This window comes from Nycticebus coucang, chromosome 2, assembly GCF_027406575.1.
Source record: "Nycticebus coucang isolate mNycCou1 chromosome 2, mNycCou1.pri, whole genome shotgun sequence".
In the NCBI taxonomy this organism is placed as follows: Eukaryota; Metazoa; Chordata; class Mammalia; order Primates; family Lorisidae; genus Nycticebus; species Nycticebus coucang.
Genome location: NC_069781.1, coordinates 144,743,067 through 144,763,557, shown reverse-complemented (window position 1 = coordinate 144,763,557; position 20,491 = coordinate 144,743,067). Strand labels below are relative to the sequence as shown.

At 41.6% G+C, this 20,491-nt stretch overlaps 1 protein-coding gene and 2 pseudogenes across 1 annotated transcript in view; 2 read left to right on the top strand and 1 right to left on the bottom strand.

Annotated features, from left to right (window-relative positions):
* LOC128579850 (spermatogenesis-associated protein 31E1-like) overlaps nucleotides 1-20,491 on the top strand; it is a 156,717-nt gene that overhangs the window by 63,572 nt on the left and 72,654 nt on the right. Inside the window, exon 2 of the mRNA XM_053582067.1 lies at nucleotides 12,227-12,395. The gene's annotated coding sequence lies outside the window, so the exon portion shown is untranslated. The remainder of the gene's footprint in view (nucleotides 1-12,226; nucleotides 12,396-20,491) is intronic.
* On the bottom strand, nucleotides 4,628-5,860 carry LOC128560401 (tRNA:m(4)X modification enzyme TRM13 homolog; annotated as a pseudogene).
* LOC128560393 (syntaxin-binding protein 1-like) lies at nucleotides 12,309-20,271 on the top strand (annotated as a pseudogene).

The following is a 20,491-nucleotide window of genomic DNA, read 5'->3' as shown; positions in this document are numbered from 1 at the left end:
ATTTACAAGCTGCTGACCTCTGTAGGGGAGGGGCCTGCTGGCTGGCATGGCCGAGCAGGGAAGAATCTCTACAACAGAGTCTGTGATTTTAAATTACCCCTCATATATATAGCAAACCGCCAGTTCGCTGGGCATCTCCAGCTGTCTGTCCACTCCAATAATCCACACACAGGGAAGGTCCAGACCGCCTTTCCTCTCACCTGGTGGCTTGGAAGAGGTGGGCTACACGTCCGTCCTGTCCGCCATCATGCTCCACCTACAGTTATTATTTTATGTACTTATCTTTAAAATCACATAGATAAGAGAAGCTATAAACTAAACCAAAAGTACAACAATAGCTTTTTTTTTTTCTTTTTATAGTACTTTGAGTTACTGTTTTAAAACTTTAGGACCTTTTTGTTTTAGATAAAAGATCAAGGTTGGAGTGCAGAGGTATGATTAAGGATCACTGTAATCTTGAACTCCTGGGCTCAAGCAATCTTCCAGCTTCAGCCTCTTGAGTAGCTGGAACCACAGATACCAAGACTAGCTAATTTTTTCTTATATTTTTGAAGATGGGATCTTGCTATGTTGCCCAGGCTGGTCTTGAACTCCTGGTCTTGCCTCTTGCCTCTCAAAGTGCTGGGATTATAGGTATGAGCTATAGCACCTAGCCATACTATTGGCTTTTGTAACTACCTATGAAGTTACCTTTAGTAGTATTTCAAATGTTTTCTGATGTCTTTCAATTAATGTCTATTGTCTTTTCTTTTCTTTTTTCTTTTTATTTTTTGAGACAGAGTGATCTCACTTTGTCAGTCTGGGTAGAGTGTAATGGTGTCATAGCTCACAGCAACCTCAAACTCTTGGGGTGAAGTAATCCTCTTACCTTAGCTTCCTGAGTAGCTGTGACTATAGGCATCCACCACAATGCACAGCTATTTTTAGAGATGGGGTCTTGCTCTCGCTCAGACTGGTCCTGAACTTTTGAGCTCATGTGATCCACCTGCCTGGGCCACCCAGAGTGCTGGGATTGCAGTCATGAGCCACCTCGCCCGGCTGTCCATTGTCTTTTCATTTCAGCACTTCCTTTAGCATTTCTTGTAGGGTAGGTACTAGTAATAAATTAACTCAGTCTTTTTGATCTGGATATATCTTAATTTTTCCTTCATTCTTTTTTTTTTTTTAGACAGTGTCACTATGTTGCCCTTGGTAGAGTGCTCTTGGCATCACAGCTCACAGCAACCTCAACCTCTTAAGTGATTCTCTTGCCTCAGCCTCCCAAGTAGCTGGGACTACAGGCGCCCGCCACAATGCCCAGCTGTTTTTTGGTTGCAACCATCATTGATGTTTGGCGGGCCCGGGCAGGATTAAAACCCGCCTGCTCAGGTGTATGTGGCTGGTGCCTTAGCCTCTTGAGCCACAGGTGCCGCGCCACAGCTGTTATTCTAGTTGAAGATCTCTTATACATGATTAATTACTTTTTTTTTGGTAGAATATACAGGGTGTCCATAATAAACTTTATGGACACCTTGTATTTTATTTATGAGAACAAATTGTTGAATTACGCAAAACAAATTTTACTATACAAATTATTATAGCATTGCTTGACAAAATAAATAAGGTTAATTATTGAATGATGTATTACCTTCATTTATATTATCTTGATTGGGGGTTATAAGTAATTAACTTAAAAAATAAACCTGCCTAGGCTGAGCTCAGTGGCTCATGCCAATAATTCTAGCACTCTGTGAGGCTGAGGCAAGTGGATTGTTTGAGCTCAGGAGTTGGAGATCAGCCTGAGCAAGAGTGAGACCCCATCCCTACTAAAAATAGAAAAACTAGCCAGGCATAGTGGCAGGTGCCTGTAGTCTCAGCTATTTAGGAGGCTAAGGCAAGAGGATTGCTCAAGCCTAAGAGTTTGAGCTTGCTGTGAGCTATGATGCTACGGCACTCTAGCCTGGGGTAACAGAGTGAAACTATTTCAAAAAAAAAAAGGAAAGAAGTAAAAATAAAACTATCTTAGTAATATTTGACATAAAACTTGTAACAAGAGAAAAACATAAACAATGAGATGATAAAATCAAAGCCTGCTTATTATGTATTAAAAATAGATTTATTACCCTCCCTCCACCATGGGTGGGGCCACATCTACGGTGCATCTTAGAATGGGTACAGGCGAAACTTACTAAATGCAGAATGCAAATGCCTACATGCAGTAACTAAGAAAATGCCATGAAGGCTACGTTGAACAGTTTGATGAGAATATTTCAGATTGCATATGAAACCCGCACATTGTACCCCTTGAATGCACTAATGTACACAGCTATGACTTAACAATAAAAAATAAATAAATTTAATAAAAATAAAATAAATACCATTTTCTATAAAAAATATAGATTTATTAATTACTGCCATTGCTGCTAAATGTTTATTGACTATTCTATGCTTGGAACCATTTTAAGCATTTTTCTTGTGTTATATTATTTGATGCTCAAAACTATCTTGTGAAGTAGGCATTATTGATTATCCTCCTCCTCATTTTAAGATGTGGAAATTGAGGCACAAAAAGACCAGGTAACATGCATAAGGTTAGGTAACTGAGAAGTAGTAGGGTTGGACTCTGAACCTAGATGCTTTGACAAGATATGTGAGATTAAACTAAAGTCAGAAATTAAAAATGGGCTAGGATTTATTTATTTATTTATTTATTTATTATTAAATCATAGCTGTGTATATTAATGCAATCATGAGGCACCATACACTGGTTTTATATACCCTTTGGCATATTTTCATCACACTGGTTAACATAACCTTCTTGGCATTTTCTTAGTTATTGTGTTAAGACATTTATATTCTACATTTACTAAGTTTCACATGTACCCTTGTAAGATGCACCATAGGTGTGGTCCCACCAATTAACCTCTCTCCGACCATCCTCCCCTCTCTCCTCCCCTCCGTTTCCCCTTTCCCCATATTCTTAGGTTATAATTGGGTTATACCTTTCATATGAAAGCTATAAATTAGTTTCATAGTAGGGCTGAGTACATTGGATACTTTTTCCTCCATTCTTTTTTTTTTTATTATTAAATCATAGCTGTGTACATTAATGTGATCATGGGGCACCATACACTGATTTTATACTTTTTATTCCATTCTTGAGATACTTTACTAAGAAGAATATGTTCCAACTCCATCCATGTAAACATGAAAGAGGTAGAGTCTCCATCTTTCTTTAAGGCTGCATAATATTCCATGGTGTACATATACCACAATTTATTAATCCATTTGTGGATTGATGGGCACTTGGGCTTCTTCCATGACTTAGCAATTATGAATGGGGCTGCAATAAACATTCTGGTACAAATATCTTTGTTATAATGTGATTTTTGGTCTTCTGGGTATATACCTAGTAGAGGCATTGTAGTATTGAATGACAGGTCTATTTTTAGATCTCTTAGTGTTCAACAAACATCTTTCCAAAAGGAACATATTAGTTTGTATTCCCACCAGCAGTGTAGAAACGGGCTAGGTTTTTAAATAATTCTTGTAATCTATACCTATCATTATAATGTCTAAAATTAGTAATTATAGATCTTTGTTTTGGCAAATATATCAATAATTAAGAGAATTTTTATAAATAAAAGCAGAAAAACATGGATAAGATGTGGAAGAGTATAATAGTCCTATTGTATGTTTGGTTTAATATCTGCTTGTGCATAGAAACCACTCATGAGTTAAATAAGGCCTACATGTGAGAAGGTTTTGGTTTCATTATCTAATTTTTACTTTATTACAAATTATTTTCCCAGCCATATTGTCCCAAACTATTAGTATAAAGAGAACATACTTATTGTTTGTGCTTATATGTAAAAGATGACCTGATAAAAGATAGGAGATAATTAATTTCAAAGTTATTTGTAAATTTCAAATTTTACTTGTGAATTAGGCTTACAAGTATCTTTTTGGACATTCTAACTAGATAATTATTTAACAACAACAAAAAAAGTGAAATAACTTTTTTCTTTGAAAATATCTTCTCAGTTTTGGTGTTTGTCATGGGCAAATGCTGATAACATATAAATATAGGTATGGCTCTTGAAATCTTAAGGTTATTTCATTGATTGTAAACACCTCTTAATTTGCATGTAAGAAAATTACAATTCTCTTTGCCAGATCTGCATGGAAAAAAAGTCCACACATAAGCCAAATTCTCAGATTAGCCCTGTTTCAAACTTGCAACTAATCATTACATTTTAAACTTGATAAGTAAAAAATATTAAACAATATCAAAAGAAAATAAATTTCCAAAATTAATGCAAATAGAAAGTTAATATGATGTTGATGTATTAGGTGTTTGAGATCACCAAGTTTATTGTTCAACTACTTTACCAATCTCTGCAAATATGAATGGATAGTATAATTCAAGATGCCCTGCTGAAGATTACTTTGGGAATTTGGTGAACTTGCTAATGTTTGGACCTATGGAGTAAAAAATAAAGTTACTACAAAAAGTTTAATGAGGCCATGGCATTTTTAAAAGTTCATATGATCTACTATTTCAATTATATATTTTTGAATATAAAAATATAATTAAAAACTTTTTTTTTTTTGGTGTAAGACAGATAACATTCAAATTTCTTTTCCATTAAGCAGTTGCTTCTGGTGCTGAAGAATGATTTGGTAAAGCAGTTAGCAATACATTTTCCAAAGACACCAGAGGCCTGTATGGTATTATAAGGCAGGACTGAATCCCTTCTGCTGCAAATACTGGATTTGACCATGCTCAACGAACAAGTTACAAAGATGCCCTATTTTCTTCTTTTCTTCAACAATAAGAAGCCCAGGCAAACTATCAGGGAAACTTTTTGAGTTTGGAGCAGGAAAGGGAAAATTATCTAATTGGGTTGCTACTGCCTTAAAAGATGCTGAAAAAGGGTAAGGAGGATATGTCATCTGTGATTCCATATCCTCCATCATCATATTCTTTACTATCATCATTCTGATTATTTTTCCTCTTCATGGCAATTTTTGAGGCTTCCAAAGATGTTTTCCACATACCACAAGTCATTCAACTACTCATTTTCTGGAAATAGTGGAATTCTACTACTCCAAGGCATAGAGCCCTGAAATATTCTCTGTCCACATAATGTCTCCAATCATACCTGTGGTGACAACAGAGTGCAATAACGATGCCAGCTACAGGGGTCCACTCCCTAGGACATTTATTTTTTTTTTTTTTTTCATTTCTTTCCTTGGCCAAAATGTTAATTTCTTTTTCGTTTTATCATTCTTTGTGTGTTTGGCTAAAAGTTCTTCATTTCTTTTCTCACAGCTAGCAGCATAGGTTTCAACCAAACATTTTTTTGAGACATTTCACCCTTGGAAGAGTGCTGTGGTGTTCAGCTCACAGCAACCTCGAACACTTGAGCTTGCCTCAGCCTCCCACAACCAAACATTGCAAGGTCTGTTGCTGTGGCACACATATGCTTTCCAATTCCTATCACAGGTAGTTTTCTTTCTCTTAGCACAGGAATCTTGTTCAAACACAATATTGAATATCAATTTAAAGTCTTTCAAACACTGAATTTATTTTTCTGTGTCTACCATCTACCTTGAATCTTGTGGTCACCTTTTCTACTAAGATGAAGTGAAGATTCTTTTTCAGCATCTTTTAAGGCAGTATGAACCCAATTAGATAATTTTCCCTTTCCTGCTCCAAACTCAAAAAGCATCTTTTTGGACCAAGTAGCTTTAATTTTTCAATGTTACCTAAAATAGAAGCCTGCTGTTTCAGGTGTTTGGTTGTAGAATCACCGTATTTCTTTCTTTTGAGACAGAGTCTTACTCTGTCAGGCTGGGTCAAGTGCCATGGTATCATAGCTCACAGCAACCTCAAAGTCTTGGGGTCAAGTGACACTCTTGCCTCAGCCTTCTGAGTAGCTGGGACCACAGTCACTTGTTATAATGCCTGGCTAGTTTAAGAAACAGAGTCTCTGTAGGTGAGGGAGGATACCTGAGAAGGATGAGGTCCAGGAGAACAGGTCTTCTCAAGGAGACCACAAGAATACACATGCAGGGTCCTCTCCATGGTGACTCAGCTCTTGGGAATTTGTAGACTTAACTTCCTGGGACCTGGAAATTTCCACCTCTGTGAAATCATGTAATTCTGTGGGGCTGGCACAGCATCTCCTGCTTGATTCAAACAGACCAATGAGAAAGGTACCTGTGGGTTGGAACTTTTTGACTGGAGATAAAAAGGGAAAGACCAGGCCACTCAGGGAGCATGGCCATTTCAAATTCGTCTATGCTGTGAGCTCCACCAGCTGAAATAAAGCCCTTCGTGTTATAAACATGGTGTTTGGGTGCTTTTTCTCTCCATTGGGCCTTGTCTTCTTGCAACATTTTTGGTTCCATGACTGGGAAGTGAGATCACCCAAGGAGAGAATATGCACAAATCTCTGGACACTCCCAGGGTGGGGCCCTGATCAGCCTGGGTGATGTGAGCCACTGAATGCGCCAGGGATAGTGATGAAAGGACTGATAATGAAGAAAGGACCCCCTCAGTGGATCTTCAAGAAGTCAAACACTGGGAGGAATTAGCATGCAGGAACTGGTACCTGCTCTGGGAGAGGTCTAAAGCAAGGTAGGATCAATGGGGTGTTCCCACAATTTGAGTGGAAATAGAGGTCCGATCATCCTCTGGGTGTTGGATCATGACAGGCCTGGTGAGAAGTGTATGAGAACATGTGGATGTGGTGTGACTGTGATGAACTTAGACCTCCCCTCACAGGGCCTAGGGGAGTGTTGGTTTACCTCCTAAGGCTAAGTGGCAGTTCAAGTGGGAAATCAAGGCTGCCCAGGTTAAGAAATGGGTTGGAATTGTGTGCATGTGAGTGCTTGGAGACTGACTGAGATGGGTAACAATAGGTGGGGTTTTGCCTCCCCTTTCATAGGGCAAAATGATTGTGTGAGTGGCCCCTTCTTCCCTGCTCCAAATTTGCCCTCTGGCTATTTTTAGAGAAATTGGAAGTTCCAGGTTTTCTGCTTTCTGTCTTGGACACATGTCTAGTCCTTGGTGGCCACGTGGCCAAAATGAAAAGACATCAGAAAGGATGACTGTGTTAAGGTTTTGTTACTGGAATTTCTTCAATGAGTCCTTGGTCTCTAGGATTCGAGAATTGAGCCTATGGGCCACAGAGCAGTGATAAAATGGAATTTTGTTGGCTGGGGGTGGGGAGGGCATCCAGGGGGAGGAGGCCCAAGTTAGAGGACTCCTGAATGGATTCTTTGTCTAGGGGTAAATAATTTTCCCTAAGAGATATTTTGGCAAGGACTTAGTAGAACATTCGAACAAGCTGAATGTTTTAACAAATGAATGAATACAGTCCCTCCCCTAGGGCAATGTCATTGAGTCTTTGCATTTTTTGTCTGCAGAGGGGATTAGAGTGTGTGCTCCGTACTCAGGGTGGAGCCAACCAAAATGATTCGGGCTGCTTCATTCATGACCTTGCTAGAGCTCAGACGGTGTGGCCTGCAGGGTGAAGCCTGGTTGTGCCTAGAGAAGGCAGTCTGCAGTTTTTTGGCTGGGTCTGGGTTTGAACTCGCCACCCTTGGCACATGAGGCTGGTGCAATTGCTTAAGCCTCCTTGAGCCACAGGCACCGCCCAAGAAGGCAGTCTGATTTCTGAGCTCACCTGAGACTGAAAAATGGGGGTCCCTGTCCAGCGCTGAGTGGGAAAATCCTGTATCCATGTTATATTCCATAATATGTCTCTCATTTGTAAAATGTAATAATTTGGTTTAAATTGTTTGGAAAACTGAGTCTTTGTCAAAGAATAAGATTCTTGCCTTTTAAACCTTCTAACTATCAGTTTAGCCAAGTTAATAATTAACTTCATAGTAAACTGTGATCCTATTTTGTGAAAAGTGGCTTTTTGAGCATGACAGAAATCATACAGAAAGAAAAATGGCATTGTGTAAGGGAAGAATCTTGTGTGGTAAATTCTGTCCTGAAACACAATGGGTATTTAAAAAAGTGAAAGGCAGGGCAAAAGTGAAAGAAAGTTTAGAATGTTTGTTGATTGTCTGTGCAGGTTAAATAAAGCTCATAAAAGAAAATTTGTGTCTGGGCGGCGCCTGTGGCTCAGTGAGTAGAGTGCCGGCCCCATATGCCGAGGGTGGCGGGTTCAAACCCAGCCCCGGCCAAATTGCAACAAAAAAATAGCCGGGCGTTGTGGCAGGCGCCTGTAGTCCCAGCTGCTCGGGAGGCTGAGGCAAGAGAATCACGTAAGCTCAAGAGTTAGAGGTTGCTGTGAGCTGTGTGATGCCACGGCACTCTACCTGAGGGCGGTATGTGAGACTCTGTCTCTACAAAAAAAAAAAAAAAGAAAGAAAATTTGTGAAGGAATTTACATGTGATTCAGTTGACTGTGTATTGCCTTTAAAATATTTTGGTTTATAATCTTGTTTGAGCAAATGTTTTAAGTCTTTGATATTTGACAAACCTTCCAAAATCAAAACTCTAAATTTGGTCTTTTTGAAATATCAAGACCACTGAAAGTCTAAGAAAGATATATTAGGCTTATTTGGTATGTTAAAAATGTATAGGAAATATTGTCAAATATGAAATGGTGGTTAATTTTGTGTGGATTATGTTTATATGTATGTTCCAATATTATAAAATATTGGTTTGTCTTAGTGTATATTGTCAGTAATAAAATAATTTTAATTCATCTCAGAAAGTGTTCTTTATAACTGGCTGAGTCCAAAGTTTGTCCTCCCAGAGAAATATTAGGAGAGGCTGACAAATTCTCTCAAATTCAAATTTCTGATGTCTTTGGAAATTATATACTATCAAACTGAAAGCAAACTACTAGAACTTTAATTAGAAAGCAAACATGTCCATAAGTATTGCTAACCTAACTTCAAACAAAACAGAAATCGGTTATATGGATCTGGGCTGGTTTGTTATGGCAACATTGCTGATTCCTTGTGTTCTGTTTTCCAGAAATCAAGAAAGTCATTTTCTGTCTCTTGAGCTATTTGTAGCTTTCAGCAATGTATGTACTTATAGGCAGAATTTGAAACATTTATTTTTTTTCTCTTGTTGATTTCTCTGGAATTTGAAAGCCGTTTGTAAGTATTCTTAATTTTTGACAATACAGTTATTTGTGTAAGTTCAATAGGAATCTGTTTTGTTCTAGGGAGGGTGATTGGTGGGATTACACCTGCGGTGCATCTTACAATGGTACATGTGAAACTTAGTAAATGTAGAATATAAATGTCTTAACACAATCACTAAGAAAATGCCAGGAAGGCTATGTTAACCGGTGTGATGAAAATGTGTCAAACGGTCTATAAAACCAGTGTATGGTGCCCCGTGATCACATTGATGTACTCAGCTATGATTTAATAATAATAATAGTAAAAAAAAGAATCTGTTTTGTTCTATAGGACATGATGAAGGCAGTAGTTATTTTTACCAAGGCTTTGACTAGAATAGCATTTTCAGAGGTGTCCAGACTGCATTAAGGACTTAAGGTTCACTTTATAAGGCCAATATAAAAGCCCTTTGGAAAAACTGGCCAGATACCCATCAATAACACTTCCTGATCTGTGGTAAGTAATGAAGGTCACCTTCTGATAGGCCTGGGAATCAAAATGTGCTTGGGGACCTCAAGAGAAGAGGAATTTACCCAATGCATGCAGGTATCTAATGGCACAGATGGAAACTAGGCTCATGGAAGGCTTTCAAATCTAACTTGAGATTCCTTATAAAAGGTTCCAGCAAAGCCAATTTTAAAGGGAAGAAAAGCCTAGATGGCTAGTAGTTATTTTTGCTGCTCTTTATGCAAATAATCAGACCCAGTATACTGGAAGTGCAGTTTATTTTGGCAACTAACTTTGTTTTGCTATAATTTGTCTTTAGTAAATAGAGAAATTAGAGAGAGAAATGGCTCAAAGGGAAAAAAACTATGGCCCTCCTGTATTCCAGTGTTGTCTGCAATGTCCACTCATAGCTGTTTTACTAAACTGAACTGTTAATTGGGACTAAAAGACTGGCCAAATAGTATAGAATTATATGCAGCAATTATATTTACTCTGAAGCCTTGAGGCTCAACAAAGATCGCCTGTTGGCTACACTGGAAAAATTTGTGCAGTATTAAATGTCATCTGCTGTGTCTATATAGATACCTCGGGAAAGATTGGAACCTGAATGAAAATTTCCCAGTAAATGGTGTGACTAAATATGGCCTCATAAGTAGCCCCACACCCAACTGATGTTCAGGAATATTCATTTGAATTGTCCAGAACTTTGGATCAGTTCTGTAGGGACTCTTAAAGCTTAGAACTGTGCTAAGTCTGTAAATAAGAATACTAATGTTCTCATTGTGTGAACCTTAGCCTCGAAATCCAAAACTTGTAGATATTTGTAAGTGATTGCTAAATGGTTTCATTCTCTTATGCTGAACCCAACCTTGACTTTGTGTCTGTCAGTATGAGGCAGCCAGAAAGCCACAAACATAAGCAAGGTGGTTGAGGTCATGCAGAAGCTAGACGAAAGTCCTGAGAATTTCTGTGAAAGACTGTGTGAAACATACAGACTGGTCAAACCATTGTATGAAGTTACTAAAGATCAAGAGAATAGCCCAGTTGAGTAGAAATCCATCCAGCCAAAAGCCTTCAAGATGCTAAACTGTGGGCAATCCTGGTGTCAGGCCTCCCTGCTCTGGCCCAGCCTTTTGAACTGTACATATCAGAAAGAAATAGAGCAGCTGAGGAAGTGCTCACCCAGAATGTAGCATCCTGGGCAGAACCAGTTGCTTATCTCTTTAAGCAACTTGATGAGGTCTCAAAAGGATGGCCCCCATGCCTAAAAACATATGCAGCCACTGCCATGCTGGTGCAAGAGGCTGATAAGTTGACTTTGGGACAAAACTTAAGAGTCTGGGTATAATATGCAATGGTTACTCTTATGAACACAGAGGGGTATCATTGGTTGACCAACTCATGTCTCACCAAATATCAAAGTTTACTGTGTGAAAATCTAAGGTTGGTTATAGAGGTTGTATGCATGAGGCCATCCACTTAGGATAGAGGCAAAAGAAAATTAAGAGCCTTCTGGGGAGATACTTCTTCTTTTTTTTTTTTGAGACAGAGCCTCAAGCTGTTGCCCTGGGTAGAGTGCCGTGGCATCACAGCTCACAGCAACCTCCAACTCCTGCGCTCAAGCAATTCTCCTGCCTCCTCCTCCCAAGTAGCTGGGACTACAGGCACCCGCCACAATGCCCGGCTATTTTTTGGTTGCAGTCGTCATTGTTGTTTGGCAGGCCCAGGCTGGATTCGAATCCACCAGCTCAGGTGTATGTGGCTGGTGCCTTAGCCACTTGAGGCACAGACACTGAGCCAGGAGATACTTCTACATTCCCCTGTTGGCTATTCTTGCCAAGAAAGTCAGCCAGCATTGTGTGGCATGCAACTGACACAATGCTAGATAGGGACCATCACTGTTGCCTGAAATTCAGTCCTACAGGGAAGCCCTTTTTAAAGACATACAAATGGACTATACTGAGTTGTCCAGAAGTAAAGGAAACTGGTGCTCACTAATTCTGATCTGCACATACTTGGTATATGTGGAAGCTTTCCCCACCAGGATGAAGAGTGCTCCTGACATAGTAAAAGTGTTGCCCAGAGAAACACTTTTACTCCCATCCCTAAACTACTCTGGTAGTTGGGACTAAAAGACTGGCCAAATAGTATAGAATTATATGCAGCAATTATATTTACTCTGAAGCCTTAAGGCTCAACAAAGGTCGCCTGTTGGCTACACTGGAAAAATTTGTGCCACTCTCGTTTAGACTTGACAATGGGCTAGCCTTCATAACAGAAATAGTACAAATAATAGCTAAAGCTTTGGATATCACCTGGAAATTATATGTGACATATAGGCCTCAAAGCTCAGGCAGGGTAGAGTGCATGAACAGGGCCATAAGAGCAGGAATCAGTAAACTCTGCCAGGAAGCAAAGCTTAATTGGGTACAGGCCTCACCACTGGTCTTGTTCAAACAGGCCTCCATCAGTCCTCTGCAATTTAGCAGGGACTCCTAAAAAAAACTGGGGGAAACTGAATTGAAAAGGCAGTTAGAAGCCCTAGGAAGAGTAGCAAGGAAGATCTCCACTTGGATAATTAACTGTGTTCTGTTTAGTCTTTTGTGTCTGTACATCCTTTCTCTGGGGGAGCTAGGGGATCAAGTCTAGGATGAGGATCAGAACCCAGTCCCCCTCAAACCAAGGTAGAAGGGACTCTACACCAGCATCCTGACCACATGCTTGGCAGCAAAGGTAGAAGAAATCCTCACCTGGATTCATCACAGCTGACTGAAGAGAGCTTCACTACCCAGTGGGAAGCAAAGGTAACTTTTAAGATAGTCAACACGCCCTGCTGTAGCCACATACTGGAAGCTGGCTGGTTGATGCATGACTGAAGCCTGAGGAAACTCCTTGTGGGACTTGTCTTAATTGGAATTTGGGGAAAGGGGAAGAGGGATGTGACACAGGGAAAAGTGAAAACTTGTATGTATATTAGCTCCCCACCATGGTACAATTAAGGCCTTGATAGAGATACCTGAGAGGCGTCACCGTCCTTGAAATCTGAATGCTGGTCCAGACCAGGGAAATAGGAAAGCCCAGCCAGGTGACTCTGAGGTTTACTGCCTGTAGTGCCATGTGAGAGTGCTGCAGCAGAAGGAACTGAGAAACTATAGGACAAATCAGAAATACTTCTATGCCTTAGATTTTGTAGAAAAGTGATGTAAAGTTGAATGTGAAAGGTGATTAATACTGGCTCCTGCAGAAGCAAACTGATATTGAGACCCCAAATTAAAATTATATGGAGTCTCAAAGGTGGGGGGTGAGGGAGGATATGAGAAGGGTGAGGTCCAGGAGAACAGGTTTTCTCAAGGAGACCACAGGGATACACCTGCAGGGTCCTCTCTGTGGTGACTCAGCTCTTAGGAATTTGTAGACTTAACTTCCTGGGACCTGGAAATTTCCACTTCTGTGAAATCCTGTAGTTCTGTGAGGGCTGGCACAGCATCTCCTGCTTGATTCAAACTGATCAATGAGAAAGGTACCTGTGGGTTGAAATTTTTTGATTGGAGATAAAAAGGGAAAGAGCATGGCCATTTTGAATTCTTCTATGCCATAAGCTTTGCTGGCTGACATAAAGCTCTTTCTCTCATTAACTTGGTGTTTGGGTGCGCTTTCTTTACATTGGACCTCATCTTCCTGCAAAACCGGGAAGTTAAGTCTAAAAATTCCTAAGAGCTGAGTCACCATGGAGAGGACCCTGCAGGTATATCCTTGGGGTCTCCTTGAGAAAACCTCTGTTCCTCTAGATCTCACTCTTCCTGGGTATCCTCTCTCACTCCTACTCCTCAGGGATTTTCAATTTTGCTTTTTCTTTTGGCTTGTTGTGGGCTAAACCCATTCCTATTGTGCCTTTTCCAAACTTTTTTGTGAAGTGTGTATTCCTTGTGTGTGGCCATTGAAGTTTCTTTTCCATTGTCTCTGCAGTCTGCCAGTATCCTGACAATTTCCTTAAATGTCTGGCTTTCATGAGGGAGGAAAAATGTCCTATCTCTTTGTGTACTCTGTGTCTCTGCTTCAGCCTGTGGTGGGTGGATATGAAAAAGTGGCTGTGGTTTGTGCTGGTCAAAAGCAACAATCAGCTATAAAGCACACAACCCACCTTCTAGAAGACAAGGTCTTTCTTGCTCACTCTGGCTCCAGAAAACTGAGCCAGTAATACAGGCTGCCTCCCCGACAGCTGTCTGCTGCTGAGTAGGGGGTGGGACTGTAACTGTTAACATCACAAAAGGCTGAAATTTATCAAAATTTACTAGTTTCTTCATCAAGGTGTCCTACAGATGTCAGAGAGTTCTCCTAGACTCCAGAGCTCCAAAATACTCTGGACAGTTCCTGCAAGTTCAATAGCTGTTGAAGTGGAAGCATAGAGTCCTGCAGCTTCCTACTGACATCTTCTTTGACATTAATTTCTAATTGTTTTGATTTTATGATTTAAATCCCTGAGGGTAGCCTTATTTCCAAGTTTTGGGGGAGTATTTCAGTTTTGTAGTTAATGTGTGTAGGTGTCCCTAGAGTCTGTTCTGATTGCCAGCTGTATCAGAACCATGAGCCAGTCTCTCTTGACATTTGCCATCTGTCTTGTACCTCTCCCCTCTCCTTCCTGTCTAGTTCTGTAACAGAAAAGCTGAAATACCAGTACAGGTCAAACACGTGGGGATATTACTTGTTTCACTTTCCTTTCCTTTTCATTCATTCATGTCAGGGTCCTGGCCTGGGGGCAGGGTCCGCTAAGACCTTTGGAATGGGCATGACCAAGTGAAGAAATAAAAAGTTAGGAACGACGATAAAGAGACACAAGACAGGGGGCGCCGCCTGTGGCTCAGTCGGTAGGGCGCCGGCCCCATATACCGAGGGTGGCGGGTTCAAACCCAGCCCCGGCCAAACTGCAACCAAAAAATAGCCGGGCGTTGTGGCGGGCGCCTGTGGTCCCAGCTACTCGGGAGGCTGAGGCAAGAGAATCGCTTAAGCCCAGGAGTTGAGGTTGCTGTGAGCTGTGTGAGGCCACGGCACTCTACCGAGGGCCATAGAGTGAGACTCTGTCTCTACAAAAAAAAAAAAAAAAAAGAGACACAAGACAGAATAGAATTTTCAAAGGTGGGAACTTGGGGGACCAACGCCTATTTGTGGGACTCTGGTGATGGCCCCTAGCGTCTGTCCCACTCAGCTTTTATTCAAATCTCTTTGCCCAGATGGTAAGCTGAGGGAGGGAACAAAGATGCCAGCAGTTTCTCCAAGTGAGCATATTAGCTCCTGTTGTAATTATTATTAACTTTGAGGATCTTATCAGTCTTGAGAAATCCAAAACTTGAGCCTTGGAGGGGGGAGGGCAGCCTCCTGTCTGGAGTCACACACACAGATTCCTAGGGAAGTATTAAGTGCCACTAGTTCCCTGTGGAGTAAGATGCCACTGGTGTCAATCTCCTCTGAGGAATCACTGGGAGAGAGGAATTTTCATCTCATCACCATCACAGAGATCTTCATCTGTAACAAGGGATATAAGGATAAGGGATATAAGCCCTCCTGCCCATATCTCAGGGCTCCAACTGTTCCCCTTGGTCTCTGCCCCAGTCAAAAACAAATCTCCATAACGAGTATCTGCTTTGTCTGTTTAATGGGCAGGAAACAACTTAGATAATGTATCTTTTCGAGTTCTTGCCATAGCCTCTTCTATGGCCATTATTTTTTCCTCAGAGTGTTCCCAGACTCAGCAGGGGTATATTTGTAACCTGTATCCCCAATAGACTAGGGTTTCAGGAAAGGCTGGAAATTTGTTCGGATAAGAAATTTAGCAATGCCTTACTTAAACTAGCTGATTTTTCTTTGTTCTGACTCCCTCAGCTTACTTTATAATTTTCCCTTTTTCTGGGGGTGACTTCCCCTGCCAAGAATGTTATCTTTGGTTCCCATTCTGCCTGCACATTCATTCATTACTTCACATGACCAATAGTTTTTGAGCAACCACTATGTGCCAGCTTTTTGACAGATGCTGGGGGACAGTGTTTTTTTATTTAATTTTTAAAGGTTTCACGTATTTTTTTCATTTCATTTTTCTATTTATTGCAGCATGCTCCCCATTTTCTTAATGAACTGTGTCACCTCAATAAAAAATATTAAAATATTATCTGTCAATAAAGTTGGTGATTTTATTACAAAAATGATTAATATATAGAAAATTACAAACAACAGTAAAACAAGTATAATTATCCATCTACTAGAACTAATACCAATACTGTCATATTGCTTGAAAACTTTTCTCTTTTCTTTTAGTGTGTCAAACAGTCTGTGAAGCTAGTGAATGATGCCCCATGATCATATCAATGTACACAGCTGTGATTTAATAAAAAAAAAAAAAGCTTTCATGTATTTTTTTAATGGATGAGCTTATTAATGAAGAGTATATAAACAAAGAGAAAACTCATTTTCTCAATAAAATATGGTCAACTGTCCAACTGATGACATTTTCAGCTTGGTATGGTAAGATGATAGTAATCTTGATACATCATAAATATGTGCCGTCTCATGTGCTGTTCCTTATAGACCCAGCTTGGGTCTTCTCTGGTGTCTCCTCCTTGAATTGTATCTGATTTTATTACTGGTTTTCATTTGAATCCACTGGGGAATGGAACAATTTTGTTTTTATTTCTTGGCCAGAAACTGCTTGATTCTGAAAGTCTTGTGATAGGACATGGTGACAAATGGGACTAATCACACACACCATGATGGTGGGAGAGAGGGAGAGAAAGGCAAGGGAAAGAGTTTTAAAGGAGTTAATTCCTTGTTCTTAATGAGATAATAGTTTAGGGGGCAAGGCAAATACATACAAAATTTAGTTCACTTCAATGAGGTTTGAAAGAGATGTGCTGAGGGAGCTAACAGAGGGCATCACTAAATGAGTCTGAGGGAAAAGCAGGAAGAAAATGGACAACTTCACAGATGAAGTGGCACCTGCAGAAGTTAGCTGGGTGGAAGCATCTTCAATAGGAGGATTAGTGAGTGCAAAGTGAGAGCGTGCCAAGTGGGCTGACAGCAAGTGATTCAATGTTGCAGTGTTGTGTGTGAGCAAATGTTAGGAGATAAGATCAGAAAGACATGTGAGGTGAGATCATATAGGAGTTGAATTTTATTTTAGATCATAGGATTGGCAGCAATTAAGTAAAATGAGCAGATTTATGTTTCAGAAATGTAAGTCTGGTGTGAAGGCAGATTTGAAATAAGAGGCTAACAGCAATAATATTTAAGAATTGATGAAAGTTTATGCCATGATGCCTGGATAGTTTTTCTATTTTTTAGTAGAGATAGGGTCTTTCTCTTGCTCAGGCTGGTCTCGAACTCCTGAGCTCAAGGAATCCTCCAGCTTAAGTTTCCCGAGTGCTGGAATTACAGGTGTAAGGTACTGTGCCCATTCTCTGCTTTTGATGTAATAGTTTAATAGAGATAAACTTGGCATGTGGGAAGCCCCTCAATGTCTAGAATTTCATCAGGAGGGTCAGGGAAAAGCACCCCAGCAGAGGAGATGGCCTGATCTGGGCAGCACACAGTGTGTGTAGGGAGAGGCCAGGAGTTTCCTGTCATCAAGTGTAGTGCTTTTGGGTGCTATGGGGCAAGAAGACTCAGGGCCAGGTGAGGAGGTGGGAGAAGTTGAGACTATGAAGACACAGAGACCATCCTAGGCCGTGCCCATAGCTCAGTGGGTAGGGCGCCGGCCACATACATCCAGGTTGCAGGTTTGAATTCGGCCAGGGCCTGCTAAACAACAATGACAACTGCAAAACAACAGAAAAATAGCTGGGCATTGTAGTTCCAGCTACTTGGGAGGCTGAGGCAAGAGAATCACTTAAGCCCAAGAGTTTGTGGTTGCTGTGAGCTGTGACACTACTATACTCTACTGAGGGTGACATAGTGAGACTGTGTCTCAAAAAAAAAAAAAAAGAAGGAGACCATCCTAATTTTTGCCTCAGCCTTCCAAGTAGCTGGGACTACAGGCGCCCGCCATAATGCCCATGTATTTTTGTTGTTGTTGTTGTTGTTGTTGTCATTGTTGTTTAGCAGGCCTGGGCCAGGTTTCCCTTTTTCTGGTAAAATTATAAGCCTAAAACTTTGACTTAACCTTGGCTAAAATTAAAAAAAAGAAATGATAGGTCACAACTTAGTTGATGGGAAGCTTTAAGAAAAAATAACCTAATCTTTTTCTTTTTTTTGAGACAGAGTCTCACTCTGTTACCCTGGGTAGAGTGCTATGGACATCATCTTAGCTAACAGGAACCTCAAACTCTTGGGCTTGACCACAGGCATCTGCCACAAGGCCCAGCTAGCTTTTTCTATTTTTAGTAGAGATGGGGTCTCACTCTATAAAAAATAACCTAAGTGTTTCATGAATTAAAAATATTGTGTAAGGCCAGGCATAGTGGCTCATGCCTGTAATCCTAGCACTCTGGGAGGCTGAGACAGTTGGATTACTTGAATTCAGGAGTTTGAGACCACCCCGAGCAAGAGCGAGACCCCATCTCTACCCAGGGTAACAGAATGAGACTCTTGTCTCAAAAAAAGAAAAATAGAAAAAGCTAGCTGGGTGTTGTGGTGGGTGTCTGTAGTCGCAGCTACTCAGGAGTCTGAGGCAAGAGGATCACTTCAGCTCAGGAGTTTGAGGCTGCTGTGTGACAGAGTGAGACTCTGTCTCAAAAAAAAAAAATTATGTAGGTCAGTGGGTCCCCAGTGCAGCTGCAGGGTGGCGAGTTGCGGCTGGTCCAGCGCGCCGACTGGAGGAGGCGGCAGAGTCTGCAGGCATCATGTGAGGAGGGTTGGAGCCCGGAGACTCGCACTGTGCCAAGGCCCCCATTAGTCTCAAAGCTGTGATCAGAGAGAAGATCATGCATAATATGATAAAAAAAGGTCAAGAAGAAGGGAGAGTAGAAGGTGTTGGTGGTGGATGGGTTAAGCATGAGAATGTTTCCTGCTGCAAGAGGGCAAACATCATGACCGAGGGTATAACAATTGTGGAAGATATCAACAAGCACAGAGAACCACTCCCCTAGCCTGGAGGCTGTGTATCTCATCACTCCCTCTGAGAAGTCTGTCCACTCTTTTCATCAATGACTTTAAGGACCCACCAACTGCTAAATATTAGGCCGCCCATGTCTTCTTCACTGGACTCTAGTCCAGATGCCCTGTTTAATGAGCTGGTGAAATCTTGACCCTCCAAACCTATCAAAACTCTGACGGAAATCAACATTGCATTTCTCCCATATGAATCCCACCTATATTCCTTGGATTCTGCAGACTCTTTCCAAAGTTTCTACAGTCCCCACAAGGCTCAGATGAAGAACCTCATATTGGAGTGTGTGGCAAAGCAGATTACAACTCTTTTTTTTTGTGTGTGTGTGGTTTTTGGTCGGGGCTGGGTTTGAACCCGCCACCTCCGGCATATGGGACTGGCACTCTACTCACTGAGCCACAGGCACTGCCCAGCAGATTGCAACTGTTTGTGCCACCCTGAGGGAGTACCCTGCAGTGCAGTACCAGGGTGGGGGAATACAAGGACAAGGCCTTACTGCTCTGCTAATTGAGGACAAGCTTGACGCCTATAAAGCTAATGACCCAATAATGTGAGAAGGCCCAGACAAAGTGCGCTCTCAGCTCCTGATCTTGGAATGAGGCTTTGACCCCAGCTACCCTGTGCTTCGTGAATTGACTTTCAGGCTATGAGTTATGATTTGCTGCCTATTGAAAATGATAGATCCAGGTACAAGAGCAGCATTGGGGAGGCGCGGGTGAAGGAGGTGCTCCTGGACGAGGATGACAACCTGTGGATGGCGCTGCACCACAAGCACATCATGGAGGTGTCCCAGGAAGTCACCCAGTCTCTGAAAGATTTTTCTTCTAGCAAGAGAATGAATACTGGAGACAAGACCACCATGGGAGACCTGTCCCAGATGCTGAAGAAGCCCCAGTAGCAGAAAGAGCTCAGCAAGTACTCCACCCACCTGCACCTTGCTGAGGACTGTATGAAGCATTACCAAGGCACGGTAGACAAGCTCTGCGTGTGAAGCAGAACCTGGCCATGGGCATGGATACCTAGAAGATTAAGGACCCCCTGTGAGCTGGCTGCCAATGTCAGCACTTATGACAAAGTGCTCATCATTCTCCTCTACATCTTTTTAAGGAATGACACCACCGAGGAAAACCTGCACAAGCTCATCCAGGACCCTCAGATCTCCCCAGAGGACAGTGAGATCAGCACCAACATGGTTCACTTCGGCGTGCCCATTGTCACAGATTCCACACTGCGTCGTCGGAGCAAGCAGAATGGAAGGATTGCATCAGTGAGCAGACCTACCAGCTGTCACAGCGGAACCCCATCATTAAGGATATCGTGGAGGACACTTCTGAGGACAAACTTGACACCAAGCACTACCCTTACATCTCCACCCGCTCCTCTGCCTTTTTTAGCACTACCGTTGTCAGTGCTCGCTATGGGCACTGGCCTAAGAATAAGGCCCCACGGGAGTACTGCAGTGGCCCCCGCCTCATCATTTTCATCCTTGCAGGTGTGAGTCTGAATGTGATGTGCTGTGCTTACAGGTGACCCAAGCCAACAGAAAGAGGGAGGTGCTTATAGGATCCACGCACATTCTCATCCCATAGAAACTGCTGGACATGCTGACGAAATTGAATAAAACAGATAAAGAAATAAACAGTTAAAAAAATAAGCCACCCCTCCAAACATGCCCCTCTTCCTGCAGTGCTCTGCAGCTCTCTACCGCCCAGCCGTTTGTTACTTTGCTGACTTTCGCTCCCTTTCCTCCCCAGCCCTGCACGTCCTGGCCAGCAGTGTCGCTGCTGCATTCTCCTTTTTAATGATGCT